This window comes from Lolium perenne, chromosome 3 (genome assembly GCF_019359855.2).
Source record: "Lolium perenne isolate Kyuss_39 chromosome 3, Kyuss_2.0, whole genome shotgun sequence".
In the NCBI taxonomy this organism is placed as follows: Eukaryota; Viridiplantae; Streptophyta; class Magnoliopsida; order Poales; family Poaceae; genus Lolium; species Lolium perenne.
Window position 1 is genome coordinate 284,535,448 of NC_067246.2, and position 16,242 is coordinate 284,551,689.

The following is a 16,242-nucleotide window of genomic DNA, read 5'->3' on the forward strand; positions in this document are numbered from 1 at the left end:
GAGGCGACCATGGCGGCGTAGAGTCCTCCGGGAGATGATTCCCCTCTCCGGCAGGGTGCCGGAGGCGATCTCCTGGATCCCCCGAGATGGGATCGGCGTTGGCGGCGTCTCTGGAAGGTTTTCCGTATCGTGGCTCTCGGTACTGGGGGTTTCGTCATGGAGGCTATTTGTAGGCGGAAGGGCAGGTCAAGAGGCGGCACGGGGGCCCCACACCACAGGGCCGCGCGGCCAAGGGGGGGCCGCGCCGCCCTAGGGTGTGGCCCCCTCGTGGCCCCTCTTCGTCTCTCCTTCGGACTTCTGGAAGCTTCGTGGAAAAATAGGCCCCTGGGCTTTGATTTCGTCCAATTCCGAGAATATTTCCTTACTAGGATTTCTGAAACCAAAAACAGCAGAAACAAGAATCGGCACTTCGGCATCTTGTTAATAGGTTAGTTCCAGAAAATGCACGAATATGACATAAAGTGTGCATAAAACATGTAGATAACATCAATAATGTGGCATGGAACATAAGAAATTATCGATACGTCGGAGACGTATCAACATGCAACGTCCTACTGGCCGTCGAAAGAATTGGTTCAAGCCGCACGCCGACTTCTGCCTTGATTCCATCCAAAAGAAGGAGGCATTCAAGTGGCTAAAATACGTCGTGATGTTCCCTGATGGTTATTGTTCGAATATGAGCAAGGGAGTCAATCTTTCGACGGGAAAAGTCACCGGGCTCAAGAGTCACGACTATCATATATGGATTGAGCGGCTGATGCCGGTGATGCTTCGAGGGTATCTCCCCGAGAAAATATGGCGAGTGCTCGCGGAGTTGAGCCATTTCTTTCGCACGCTCTGTGCTAAGCAGATATGTCCTATGGTTATTGAGAAGCTACAAGTTCAAGTGCCGGAGTTGCTATGCAATTTGGAGATGATCTTTCCGCCAGGCTTCTTTACTTCGATGGCACATCTCATTGTGCACCTCGCAAACGAGGCACTCTTGGGTGGCCTAGTGCAGTTTCGGTGGCAGTTTTGTATTGAGAGAGAGTTCAAGTATATTCGGAAGATAACTGGAAACAAAGCCAAGATTGAAGCATGCATAGCTGAGGCAACGTGCCTTCGGGAGATGGCAGATGCCGCAACAACGTACTATCCTGATGAAGTTCCCACTCTGCATAACCCGGTCTCTCGTTACAATGTCGACGTGCCCATGAATGACCCCAAGCTTCAACTATTCCAATGTCCCGGTGGCAAGGCTGGTAAAGGACAAAAATATAGATTGGAGAGGGAAGAGAAGGATTGCATAATGCTCTATGTGCTTATGAACATGAAGGAAGTGATGGGGGGGGGACGACGATGATGGCGGTCACGATTTCATTAGGTAACATGGTGTACAAATTACTTTGTACCTAGTTTCGATCACCTACATGGTCTCGGTCTAATGCTTATTGTATCCTTTCAGCGAATTCATGGATGAACAGTGGTGGCGAACGATAGATCCCACGGGCGCGGAGTTGGACACTCTACTGAAAGAGGGTGCTCCCGGAGTAAAAATAACCTTTCTGTCTTGGTTCATGAAAAAAGTAATGTCTAAGCTGTCCCTCTTACCTACTGATACGTCTCCGACGTATCGATAATTTCTTATGTTCCATGCCACATTATTGATGTTTTCTACATGTTTTATGCACACTTTATGTCATATTCGTGCATTTTCTGGAACTAACCTATTAACAAGATGCCGAAGTGCCGATTCTTTGTCTGCTGTTTTGGTTTCGAAATCCTAGTAACGAAATATTCTCGGAATCGGACGAAATCAACGCCCAAGTTCCTATTTTCACGGAAGCATCCAGAACACCCGGGAAGGACCAGAGGGGGCACTGGGCCCCCAGGACCATAGGCCGGCGCGGCCCAGCCCTGGCCGCGCGCCGCCCTATGGTGTCGTCGCCCTTCGACCCTCTGCGCCGCCTCTTCGCCTATATAAAGCCCCTGGATCGAAAACCCTGATACGATTGACGAAAACCACAGAAACCTTCCAGAGCCGCCGCCATCGCGAGGCCAAGATCTGGGGGACAGGAGTCTCTGTTCCGGCACGCTGCCGGAGCGGGGAAGTGCCCCCGGAAGGCTTCTCCATCGACACCGCTGCCATCTCCACCGCCATCTTCACCACCGCTGCTGCTCCCATGAGGAGGGAGTAGTTCTCCATCGAGGCTCGGGGCTGTACCGGTAGCTATGTGGTTAATCTCTCTCCTATGTACCTCAATACAATGATCTCATGAGCTGCTTTACATGATTGAGATTCATATGAGTTTTGTATCACTACTATCTATGTGCTACTCTAGCAAAGTTATTAAAGTAGTTCTATTCCTCCTGCACGTGTGTAAAGGTGACAGTGTGTGCACCGTGTTAGTACTTGGTTTATGCTATGATCATGATCTCTTGTAGATTGCGAAGTTAACTATTGCTATGATAATATTGATGTGATCTAGTCCTCCTACATATGCATGAAGGTGACAGTGTGCATGCTATGCTAGTACTTGGTTTAATCTTTTGATCTATCTTACACTAAAGGTTACTAAAATATGAGCATAATTGTGGAGCTTGTTAACTCCGGCATTGAGGGTTCGTGTAATCCTACGCAATGTGTTCATCATGCAACAAAAGTGTAGAGTATGCATTTATCTATTCTGTTATGTGATCAATGTTGAGAGTGTCCACTAGTGAAAGTCTAATCCCTAGGCCTTGTTCCTAAATACTGCTATCGCTGCTTGTTTACTGTTTTACTGTGTTACTACTGCTGCAATACTACCACCATCAACTACACGCCAGCAAGCTATTTTCTGGCACCGTTGCTACTGCTACTATATATTTATACCACCTGTATTTCACTATCTCTTCGCCGAACTAGTGCACCTATTAGGTGTGTTGGGGACACAAGAGACCTCTTGCTTTGTGGTTGCAGGGTTGCATGAGAGGGATATCTTTGACCTCTTCCTCCCTGAGTTCGATAAACCTTGGGTGATCCACTTAAGGGAAAACTTGCTGCTGTTCTACAAACCTCTGCTCTTGGAGGCCCAACACTGTCTACAGGAAAGGAGGGGGAACGTAGACATCAAGCTATTTTCTGGCGCCGTTGCCGGGGAGGAAAGGTAAAAGGTACTCACACTCCGGATCCCGGCTACTAAGCTATTTTCCGGCGCCGTAAGTACTCGAAGCTATTTCCTTTAGATCCTGCAATTGCAACTTTTTGTTTCTTATTTACACTAGTTAGGCATAATGGAAAACAACAAAAATATGAGAGATCTTTATGAACTTTATCTTGAATTAGGACATGATGTGTTTGAAGAGAGAATTAAAAAACCCATGGAACTTTATATGCATGCTAATGGGAATGTTATTAATATGAATGCTTTGAACACTATTGTTGCTAATGCTATGGAAAATTCTAAGCTTGGGGAAGCTGGTTTTGATGAGCATGATATTTTTAGTCCCCCAAGCATTGAGGAGAAAATTTTCTTTGATGATACTTTGCCTCCTATTTATGATGATTATAATGATAGTAGTCTTTTGTTACCACCTGTTATGGAGGATGAATTTGATTATGAATACAATATGCCTCCTATATTTGATGATGAGAATAATAATGATAGCTACTTTGTTGAATTTGCACCCACTACAACTAATAAAATTGATTATGCTTATGTGGAGAGTAATAATTTTATGCATGAGACTCATGATAAGAATGCTTTATGTGATGGTTATATTGTTGAGTTTGCTCATGTTGCTACTGAAAGTTATTATGAGAGAGGAAAATATGGTTGTAGAAATTCTCATGTTACTAAAACACCTCTCTATGTGCTGAAATTTTTGAAGCTATACTTGTTTTATCTTTCTATGCTTGTTGCATTATGCTTCTTGAACTTGTTTATTTACAAGATTCCTTTTCATAGGAAGCATGTTAGACTTAAATGTGTTTTGAATTTTCCTCTTGATGCTCTCTTTTGCTTCAACTACTATTTCTTGCGAGTGCATCATTAAAACTGCTGAGCCCATCTTAATGGCTATAAAGAAAAGAACTTCTTGGGAGATAACCCATGTGTTATTTTGCTACACTACTTTGTTTTATATTTGTGTCTTGGAAGTTGTTTACTACTGTAGCAACCTCTCCTTATCTTAGTTTTGTGTTTTGTTGTGCCAAGTAAAGCCGTTGATAGAAAAGTAAGTACTAGATTTGGATTACTGCGCAGTTCCAGATTTCTTTGCTGTCACGAATCTGGGTCCACCTCCCTGTAGGTAGCTTAGAAAATTAAGCCAATTTACGTGCATGATCCTTAGATATGTACGCAACTTTCATTCAATTTGAGCATTTTCATTTGAGCAAGTCTGGTGCCATTTTAAAATTCGTCAATACGAACTGTTCTGTTTTGACAGATTCTGCCTTTTATTTCGCATTGCCTCTTTTGCTATGTTGGATGAATTTCTTTGATCCATTAATGTCCAGTAGCATTATGCAATGTCCAGAAGTGTTAAGAATGATTGTGTCACCTCTGAATATGTTAATTTTTATTGTGCACTAACCCTCTAATGAGTTGTTTCGAGTTTGGTGTGGAGGAAGTTTTCAAGGGTCAAGAGAGGAGGATGATATACTATGATCAAGGAGAGTGAAAGCTCTAAGCTTGGGGATGCCCCGGTGGTTCACCCCTGCATATATCAAGAAGACTCAAGCGTCTAAGCTTGGGGATGCCCAAGGCATCCCCTTCTTCATCGACAACATTATCAGGTTCCTCCCCTGAAACTATATTTTTATTCCATCACATCTTATGTGTTTTTCTTGGAGCGTCGGTTTGTTTTTGTTTTTTGTTTTGTTTGAATAAAATGGATCCTAGCATTCACTTTATGGGAGAGAGACACGCTCCGCTGTAGCATATGGACAAGTATGTCCTTGGTTTCTACTCATAGTATTCATGGCGAAGTTTCTTCTTCGTTAAATTGTTATATGGTTGGAATTGGAAAATGATACATGTAGTAATTGCTATAAATGTCTTGGGTAATGTGATACTTGGCAATTGTTGTGCTCATGTTTAAGCTCTTGCATCATATGCTTTGCACCCATTAATGAAGAAATACATAGAGCATGCTAAAATTTGGTTTGCATATTTGGTTTCTCTAAGGTCTAGATAATTTCTAGTATTGAGTTTGAACAACAAGGAAGACGGTGTAGAGTCTTATAATGTTTTCAATATGTCTTTTATGTGAGTTTTGCTGCACCGGTTCATCCTTGTGTTTGTTTCAAATAAGCCTTGCTAGCCTAAACCTTGTATTGAGAGGGAATACTTCTCATGCATCCAAAATACTTGAGCCAACCACTATGCCATTTGTGTCCACCATACCTACCTACTACATGGTATTTCCTGCCATTCCAAAGTAAATTGCTTGAGTGCTACCTTTAAAATTCCATCATTCACCTTTGCAATATATAGCTCATGGGACAAATAGCTTAAAAACTATTGTGGTATTTAATATGTAATTATGCACTTTATCTCTTATTAAGTTGCTTGTTGTGCGATAACCATGTTTACTGGGGACGCCATCAACTATTCCTTGTTGAATTTCATGTGAGTTGCTATGCATGTTCGTCTTGTCTGAAGTAAGGGCGATCTACACTGAGTTGAATGGTTTGAGCATGCATATTGTTAGAGAAGAACATTGGGCCGCTAACTAAAGCCATGATCCATGGTGGAAGTTTCAGTTTTGGACAAACATCCTCAAATCTCTAATGAGAAAAGAATTAATTGTTGTTGAATGCTTAAGCATTAAAAGAGGAGTCCATTATCTGTTGTCTATGTTGTCCCGGTATGGATGTCTAAGTTGAGAATAATCAAAAGCGAGAAATCCAAATGCGAGCTTTCTCCTTAGACCTTTGTACAGGCGGCATAGAGGTACCCCTTTGTGATACTTGGTTAAAGCATATGTATTGCGGTGATAATCCAGGTAGTCCAAGCTAATTAGGACAAGGTGCGGGCACTATTAGTACACTATGCATGAGGCTTGCAACTTATAAGATATAATTTACATGATGCATATGCTTTATTACTACCGTTGACAAAATTGTTTCATGTTTTCAAAATCAAAGCTCTAGCACAAATATAGCAATCGATGCTTTTCCTCTATGGAGGACCATTCTTTTACTTTCATTGTTGAGTCAGTTCACCTAGTTCTCTCCACCTCAAGAAGCAAACACTTGTGTGAACTGTGCATTGATTCCTACATATTCGCTTATTGCACTTGTTATATTACTCTATGTTGACAATTATCCATGAGATATACATGTTATAAGTTGAAAGCAACCGCTGAAACTTAATCTTCCTATGTGTTGCTTCAATGCCTTTACTTTGAATTATTGCTTTATGAGTTAACTCTTATGCAAGACTTATTGATGCTTGTCTTGAAGTACTATTCATGAAAAGTCTTTGCTTTATGATTCAGTTGTTTACTCATGTCATTATCATTGTCTTGGATTGCTGCATTCATTACATATGTTTACAATAGTATGATCAAGTTTATGATGGCATGTCACTCCAGAAATTATCTGTGTTATCGTTTTACCTGCTCGGGACGAGCAGAACTAAGCTTGGGGATGCTGATACGTCTCCGACGTATCGATAATTTCTTATGTTCCATGCCACATTATTGATGTTTTCTACATGTTTTATGCACACTTTATGTCATATTCGTGCATTTTCTGGAACTAACCTATTAACAAGATGCCGAAGTGCCGATTCTTTGTTTTTGCTGTTTTTGGTTTCAGAAATCCTAGTAACGAAATATTCTCGGAATCGGACGAAATCAACGCCCAAGTTCCTATTTTCACCGGAAGCATCCGAACACCCGGAAGGACCGGAGGGGGCACTGGGCCCCCAGACCATAGGCCGGCGCGGCCCAGGCCCTGGCCGCGCCGCCCTATGGTGTCGTCGCCCCTTCGACCCTCCTGCACCGCCTCTTCGCCTATATAAAGCCCCTGGATCGAAAACCCTGATACGATTGACGAAAACCACAGAAACCTTCCAGAGCCGCCGCCATCGCGAGGCCAAGATTTGGGGGACAGGAGTCTCTGTTCCGGCACGCTGCCGGAGCGGGGAAGTGCCCCCGGAAGGCTTCTCCATCGACACCGCTGCCATCTCCACCGCCATCTTCACCACCGCTGCTGCTCCCATGAGGAGGGAGTAGTTCTCCATCGAGGCTCGGGGCTGTACCGGTAGCTATGTGGTTAATCTCTCTCCTATGTACCTCAATACAATGATCTCATGAGCTGCTTTACATGATTGAGATTCATATGAGTTTTGTATCACTACTATCTATGTGCTACTCTAGCAAAGTAATTAAAGTAGTTCTATTCCTCCTGCACGTGTGTAAAGATGACAGTGTGTGCACCGTGTTAGTACTTGGTTTATGCTATGATCATGATCTCTTGTAGATTGCGAAGTTAACTATTGCTATGATAATATTGATGTGATCTATTCCTCCTACATATGCATGAAGGTGACAGTGTGCATGCTATGCTAGTACTTGGTTTAGTCTTTTGATCTATCTTACACTAAAGGTTACTAAAATATGAGCATAATTGTGGAGCTTGTTAACTCCGGCATTGAGGGTTCGTGTAATCCTACGCAATGTGTTCATCATCCAACAAAAGTGTAGAGTATGCATTTATCTATTCTGTTATGTGATCAATGTTGAGAGTGTCCACTAGTGAAAGTCTAATCCCTAGGCCTTGTTCCTAAATACTGCTATCGCTGCTTGTTTACTGTTTTACTGTGTTACTACTGCTGCAATACTACCACCATCAACTACACGCCAGCAAGCTATTTTCTGGCACCGTTGCTACTGCTACTATATATTTATACCACCTATATTTCACTATCTCTTCGCCGAACTAGTGCACCTATTAGGTGTGTTGGGGACACAAGAGACCTCTTGCTTTGTGGTTGCAGGGTTGCATGAGAGGGATATCTTTGACCTCTTCCTCCCTGAGTTCGATAAACCTTGGGTGATCCACTTAAGGGAAAACTTGCTGCTGTTCTACAAACCTCTGCTCTTGGAGGCCCAACACTGTCTACAGGAAAGGAGGGGGAACGTAGACATCACCTACCAATATGTGACTTGTCCCTGTTATTCCACGTAACTAATGCACACAACAAATTTGAACCGTGCTTGTAGGGAGCTGATGCAAACGTTGAGATGACAGATGAGTTGAGATGTGTATCCCAAGGTTGTAACCGTGACGTCATGAAGTATGAAAAGTATGACGTGAATGGGTTTCGCTTCCATACAGAGACACACCAGAAGGGCCGGGCGAATCCAAAAACGATAAATACTGGTGTCTTTACTAGAGGATCCGATACCTTTGATTACTACGGGAGGTTAGAGAATGTATACGAGCTGACCTTCAATCGTACAAACAAACAACTCAATCTCGTTGTGTTCAAGTGTCATTGGTTCGATCCAAGAGGTGGACAGAGAATTACCAAGTGAAAGATCGAGATGTCGCCTAGAGGGGGGGGTGAATAGGCAATTACAAATTCTTGCGGATTTGTCTTGTAAGAATGCGGAATTAAACTATCGTTTAGATTACAAGCACAAACCCTAAATATGCTAAGCTCAACTAAGTGTGACAATAGCAACTAGAGCTAAGCAAGATAGGCACAAGATATATGTAGCACAAGTGATAGCAAGATATATGTACTTCAAGCACGATGGCTATCACAAGGAAAGAGAGCTCGGGTATAGAAATAACCGAGGCACGCGGAGACGAGGATGTATTCCCGTGTTCCCTTGCTTTGCAACAAGGTACGTCACGTTTGGAGGAGTGGAGGTCCCACGAAGGATTCCCCGCGCCACGAAGGCTCACCCTATTCTCCGAACCACACCCACGAAGGATAATGGCCCTTTCCTTATGGTTAGCTTTTCCTCCGCTCCGGAGATGGCAAGCTCCACAACCACTTCACAAGCTCCACGAAGGAGAAGCCCGGGCCTCTTCACAATCTTCTTGAAGAGATCACCGGAGCACCAATCACCAAGCCAACTAGGAGGTCACCCTCCAAGAGTAACAAGCTCACGGTCTCTCACTCGAACAAATCGTGGTGGAGAGCTCAACACTATGCAATGATGCAAAGCAAGAACACCGGAGGTGTTCAAGTCCTTCACACTCAAATCCCACCAAAGCAACGAATGCTAGGATGAGATTGGAGAGGAAGAACAAGGGGGAAAGTCAACCAAAGACTCCAAGATCTAGATCCCAAGAGATTCCCTCACTTAGAGAAGAAATGGTTTGGTGGAAGTGTAGATCTAGATCTCCTCTCTCAAATCCTCAAATATGAGCAATAATGGTTGGAGGAATCAAGGGGGAGAGCAAGTTCTTCAAATAGCAACAATGGAGGTGAGAGAATGGGAAGAACTTGTTGCTCAAGGTGGAAGAAGGGCTATTTATAGTCTAGGGAGAAAAATAACCGTTGGGGAAAAAACCAGGTGAAAAACGGATAAAAAACGAGCTAAAAAAGAGCCCAGCCGGTCAGCAGGCCGGCCGACCGGAGCCTGGGCCGGAGAGGCCGGTGGCCTGCCCGGTCGGACCGGCCCACCGACCGGGCGCTGCAGACAGCGCGCTGGGCGGCCGAAATCCTTCAAAGCCGCTGGGCAGCTGTGCCAGGCGCGTGGGCGGCGGCGCCCAACGGCGCACGGCGGCGTGGAGCCAGGCCGCGCGGGGGAGCAGGCCACGCGAGTGGGCCGCGCAGGGCGGAGCGGGCCTCGCCGGGCGAGCAGGCCACGCTGCAGCCGCGTGGGCGGCGCATAGGCGAGCGGGCCGCGCGCCGGTTGGGCCGGGGGCAGCGCCGGTAGGCCGGTTGCGGACCGGGCCCCAAACCGGTCACGAGCCAAAATGCCCCCGGATCCCGGCCGGATGGCACCGGTGCAGTGGCCGGTCTTCGATCGGTGGGCCGGCTGGCCGGTCCGGCCGGCTGCCCCATTCCCCTTTTTTTCTTTTATTCTTTTCTCCATTTCCTTTTTCCTTTTTCTTTAATAACTATTGCTCCCGAACCCCGAACGACATGAAACCAATTTTGTTGGAAAGGTAACGACGAATAGAACCCCAACAAAAACTGGAAATATGGAGACTCCTCACATAACATTTTTAGATGATTTTAGAGAGGGAGTCTCCCACCGTCAAGAAACGGTGAAGACGTCCAAACTCGAAAACGCAATAGAAGATGCATGCGGATTCCGTTTTCGATGAACTTGGGCTTGTTGTAAAGCTAGCAACAAGCACAAGAACCTCACACAGAGAAACACCAAGAAGCAATAAGGATATGCAAAGTATGCAAAGGATTGAGCTCCCTAAGACGATGTGATCAAGTTACTCAACCGAAAGCCCCTCTTAATAGTGCGGCTATCTAACCTATAATCCGGTCTCCCAACATCCACCTTGAGACCGGTAAAAGGAAAACCTAGCAAGGCCATACCTTTGCCTTGCGCATCCCGCTTGATCTTGATGATAACTCTTCAAGCTCTACACAAGCCGGAATGCCTCACTTGATCAATGTTGCTTCGTGAAGACTCACAAATACTCCCCCATACACTATGATGGGAAAGCTCCATTGATGCACATCTTCACATGTCCATTATCACCAAATGGACGGCAAGCTTCAAGCATGTGATCGACTTGAGATGCTCATCTTGAACTTGCCCAACTCAATCCTTGTATCTTCTCATACTCACATAAGATAGAGCATGGCTAATATTGAGTTCCACATAAGAACTCCATCTTCATTTCTTCTTCTTGATCATATCACATATGTATCTTCATACCGATGATCTTGATGCCAATACACAAGATATACCTTTATCTTCATGGCATCCATACTTGAAACCAACACATGGAGTACAAGTAGTACCTATGGAATATTCCTTCATATAAACTTCAATGAAAACATTAGTCCATAGGGGTTGTCATTAATTACCAAAACCACACATAGGGGCAATGTACCCTTACACCAAGTCCATTGGGTTAGTTGAAGTTAAGCCTTCCACCACCTATACCAGAGCTGATGTCTATATTGTTGCTCACCAAGCCAAGCAAGTTTATTATTTGTCGTACCCATGCCAGAAAGCGGCACTCAACGGCTGGGAAGTCGTGTTCTAGGTATCGCCACATGATAACCTACCGATTCCCTCCGAGGACGATTACAACAACATTGACCCTGTAACATACGAGGGAATTTTCTATCAAGAGGAAGAGGACTTCGGGCACTTTGAGTTAGAATGTGTTCTTGAAGAGGACCTCAGGAACGAGAACGATGCAGAAACTCGTGGTGAGTCAGTGGTGGATCTAAAGGACATAGATATGCTCAAGAAGTTACAAGTGGAAGATGATAGCGATGATGAGCCTCCACCCATCTATCAGGCTCCAACTTACTACTCAAAAGATAGTGATAGTGATAGTGCCAAGGAGAAAGAAAATGAGATTGACAATGAGATTGATGACGGCTGGTGCGGGTCTTTTATGTGTTTATGCTTCTTATATATTTTTCAACATGCTTCTTAATTGTTTAGTGTCTTTATGCTTAGTATTTATATATTTTTCAACATGCTTCTTAATTGCATAGTGTCTTTATGCTTAGTATTTATATATTTTTCAACATGCTTCTTAATTGTTTAGTGTCTTTATGCTTAGTATTTATATATTTTTCAACATGCTTCTTAATTGTTTAGTGTCTTTATGCTTACTATTTATATATTTTTCAACATGCTTCTTAATTGTTTTCTCTTTCTCAATGCAGGTGATTGAACAATATGAGCGGCGGCAAGGAGGACTCGTCGAGCTTGCTTAAGAAGATGCAACAGCGCAAGAACAATGTTAGAAGGAGTGGGAGGGAACCGCGTCGCAATCCGCGTTACGAGGACGGCGCGGGAGGAGGAGGACGAGGACGAGGACGGGGACGAGGTGGTGGAGCTGGAGGTCGAGCTGGAGGTGGAGGTGGCTTGGGAGGAGCTGGAGGTGGAGCTGGAGGTGGAGGTGGAGGTGGCTGGGGAGGACCAGACTTTGAGCCACCACCCTCGGCTTCAGGCGACGTTGCTTCCGGGTTCTTTTTGGAGGGGCCGTCTACAGAGGAGGCGGAGACGGAGTCTAGAGCCGAGGAGGACTCTAGCCGCGGGTTTGAGACTCCGGAGGAGGATGGGCGGCCGAAGCCACTGAAGATTCGTGGGGAAGCGAGAGTCACCGACGAGAGGAAGGAGCCTAAGACCCATGAGGCGAAGACCCTTATTATTCCTGCTGGCCCTGAGTAAGTGTACTAATTTGGCAATTTCGATTTTCATGTACTAATGTTTGATTTTCATGTGCTAATGTTTGATTTTCGTGTGCAGCAATTGGACATTTCCTCCGGGGGTCAAGGGGCGCCAGCCTAGCAGCATGATTGGAGCTTTGCTTAGGAAGTTCTGGCCGGGCAAGTACTATCCCCTCGGCACTGTCCCCGCTGGCGAGAAGAAGCTAGCCACTACTTGGACGGACTATGAGAGTGCCCCCGTCGTAGGCTTCCCGACGGCTGCTGAGGCCGTGATGAGAAAATTTTGGGTAAGACATATTTTCGAGAGCTTCGTTCATATTTGATGACCCCAATGTGCTAACTCATGACTCTCACAATTGTTTTTTTGCATGATTGAAGTGTTTTTATCGTGTGGCGCCCGATATTGCCGGGACGGCGAACATGACTTTGCGGGCGACTTGTGAGAGGTTGACACCGCAAGTGTGGTACAACCAAAGGATCACGTCCGCGGGTCACTTCTGGGCACAGAGAGGCGAGAGGGTCCAGAAGCCGGACATTGTCGGTAAGAATGCTAAGGCCGAGTACGAGATGACGGTGGAGGACTACATGTCTGTGAGTAAAATGTCAATGAGATTCTACATTGCTACTAAGTTGCAATTGCATTAGATTGAGTTGAGTATTGCATTTTCAGGTTATCCCCGATTGGGCCGAGCCGCATGCCGAGGCATGGGAGGAGATGGTTAGGACGAGGTGGCTCAAGATGGACGAGGACTTTGCAGCCGTGGCGAGACGGAACACGGAGAACAGAGGCGACGGTGGCACACACTGTGGGGGAAACCTCAGCTACGAGCGCTACAAGGGGAAGACGGTATGTATACATTTTATTTTCCGTCAGGTTCAAAGTTGGTACTCACAACATTTCCTTTCGCGATGCAGAGGGCCGAGTTAGGACCCGACGAGGAGATTTCTGACCTCGAGATATACAACAAGATGCGGCTTAAGAAGCCCGATCTCTCGCAGCCTCAGCCCTCGCTCCCTGAGTACTTCGGCACCTACGCCGAGGACGTCGAGAACTATTGCGCGATGGTGAGGCATCGTCACCCGGAGGTGGATGACCCCATGAGCGCGGAGGTCGACTAGGAGTCGTTGGTCCTGTCGTCCGGAGGGTTGCCGCATGGCCGTCTCGCCATGATGAACAAGGCCGTCAAGCATACCCTCACCACGACCTTCACGCGTCTCAAGGCGGGCCTCACCAAGGACAGCCCCCCTCTCCCGCCTCGTCGCCGGGCTCGGCAACAACCCGCATACGACGTAAGTTTCCCTCATTTCCATCCTCTTTCCGACTTTCGTTCATACATTGCTAAGTGCTAACGAGACATGAATTTGTGAAATTGTAGCCTGACTTCGAGGCGGCCTACGCGGCCGCTCATCAAGAATATCAGGTGGCCTTCAACCGGCAGCAGCAACAGTTCACGGAGTACATGGCATATATACATGTAAGTTCCAACCTTTGTTTTCGCAAATGATGACAAGTCCCACTTTCCCCTAGTTTGATACTTCATTTCTGCAAAGACTGACATGTAAACTATCTTGCAGGCGTCGATGCTGGCCAATCAAACTAGACAGACAGTGGATTTAGGGCCGATGCCTCCCTTTCCGGGGCCGGCGCCAAACTATCCATCGAAGGAAAATTTCGCTGCGGAGTACTATGGGAGAACAGCGGTAAGTTCTTCGCCAAACCGAATACTACGGCTTTCCTTTGCCTCGCAAATTGCTAACATCTCGGGAACATGTGTGTAGGGAACGGGATGTTCCGGAAACCAGGGTGGTGGGAGGGAGATGACACCGGTTCATCATGGTGGTCCTTCTCCCGGTGCTACTCCCGGTACTTCTCCCGGTACTTCTGCCGGTGGTTTTTCCGCAGCTTCTACTGCAGCGCATCGGCCCGGGCCGGTGTATAGCGGCGACGAGCTCCTCTAGTTGTCCCATGTATCTTATCGACACTAGGCACCATGTATGCACACTATGGCACTATGTATGCATCCTATTGCACTATGTACGCACCATATGGCACTATGTATGCAACCTATGGCACCATGTATGCAACCTATGGCACTATGTATGCACTTCATGTTATGTGTATTTGCACTTCATGCGATGTTTCTTTGAATTATATGTTCTTTTATATTCTGCCAAATCTGGAAAACGAACGAAACAGCAAAAAATGAAAAAAAGGACCAAATGGTCCCTGATACGCCGACGGCTTTCCCCTCGGGGTAGCGTCGACATGGACCAAATGGTCGCCCGTACGCCGACGGGCTACCCCTCGGCGTAGCCTGCGTCAGGGCCTCCCAGGACGCGCCACGTGCCCCCGTACGCCGACGGGCTCCCCCTCGGCGTAGCCTGCGCCACGGCCTCCCAGGCTCCGCCGCGTGGCACTGTACGCCGACGGGCTCCCCCTCGGCGTAGCTATGACGGCCGTCAACTTGACGTCTCCCGTTTGCGTACTACGCCGAGGGCTTGTACGCCGACGGGTGGGCCTCACCCTCGGCTCTCTCCGTCTACGCCGACGGTCGCCGATACGCCGAGGGCCACGTGGCTTCTGCCGAGGCCAACCTTCCCCGAGGAGCTACGCCGAGGGTCCCCGTCGGCGTACTGTACGCCGAGGGCTAGGCGGTGGTACGCCGAGGGCCGGAGGCCGTCGGCATACGTAGAGATTCATGTAGTGGATGTGTTATGCTTGCATAATGAGAGAAATCAAGTAATAGTTACATGTAACCATTGGAGGCGTAGTACATGTGCAGAATGTGATATTGGTTGGTGCTGGAACTGCAGCGGTTTCCATAGCTTCAAGCGCGTTTGAGTGTGTACCAGGAAACTAATCTGCTATGTGTACTTTGGAAATGATTGTTGATATAGAATCTGGTATGCACCGTTCATTCATGATTCTAGAACCATGCGCCGGTCAAAGCATCATTGAGTGTTATGGTACGCCTACTGCGATAGGATAAGAGCAAGTACAATAAGTTCTAATCAGTTGGCTATGAGGATTAAAATAGTATAGTATTGCTTAGTTGGAGGAGAGAGATAAGGAGAGAGAAGAGGAGTGAGCTCTCTTAGAGCAATTGCAGTAGTATAGCCGGTTGTTGGCTATAAGCAAGATGTCATGTCATCTATAGCCAACATGTAGCCAACAAGTGCAATAGTTGGCTATAAGAAAGTACTACTTTTTCAATGAGTGACCCACCTTTCATTCACACAACTTGCCTAGGAGCACGTGCTAGAGCTAGCTCTTGCATAAGACTACTTAGCGCAAGTACAATAAGATCTAGTCAGCTGGCTACAAGGATTAAAATAATATATTTGTGTCTAGTTGGATGAGAGAGAAGAGGAGAGAGAATGTGAGTGAGCTCTTAGAGCAAGTACAATAAGTCCTAGTCAGCTAGCTATAAGGATTAAAATAGTATATTATTGCTTAGTTGGAGGAGAGAGAGGAGAGAGAAGGAGAGTGGACTCTTATGCAAGAGCTAGCTCTAGCACGTGCTCCTAGGCACTTTGTGAGAGTGAAAGGTGGACCACACATTGATTAAGTACTACATGTTTATAGCTCACTATTGTATATGTTGGCTCTAAGTTAGCTATAGATGACATGGCACTTGGCTTATACTAGTAGCCAGCAGCTAGCTACACTATTGGAATTGCTCTTATGCAAGTGCTAGCTCTAGCACGTGCTCCTAGGCAAGGTGTGTGAATGAGAGGTGGACCATCCATTGAAAAAGTAATACATTCTTATAGCCAACTATTGTACTTGTTGGCTATATGTAGACTACAGATGACATGACATCTTGCTTATATCCAATAACCGGCTATACTATTGGAGTTGCTCTCATAGTGCAAGTAACTTCATGTCCAACTCAGCAAATTTGGTTATGTGGTAGTGAGTTAATGA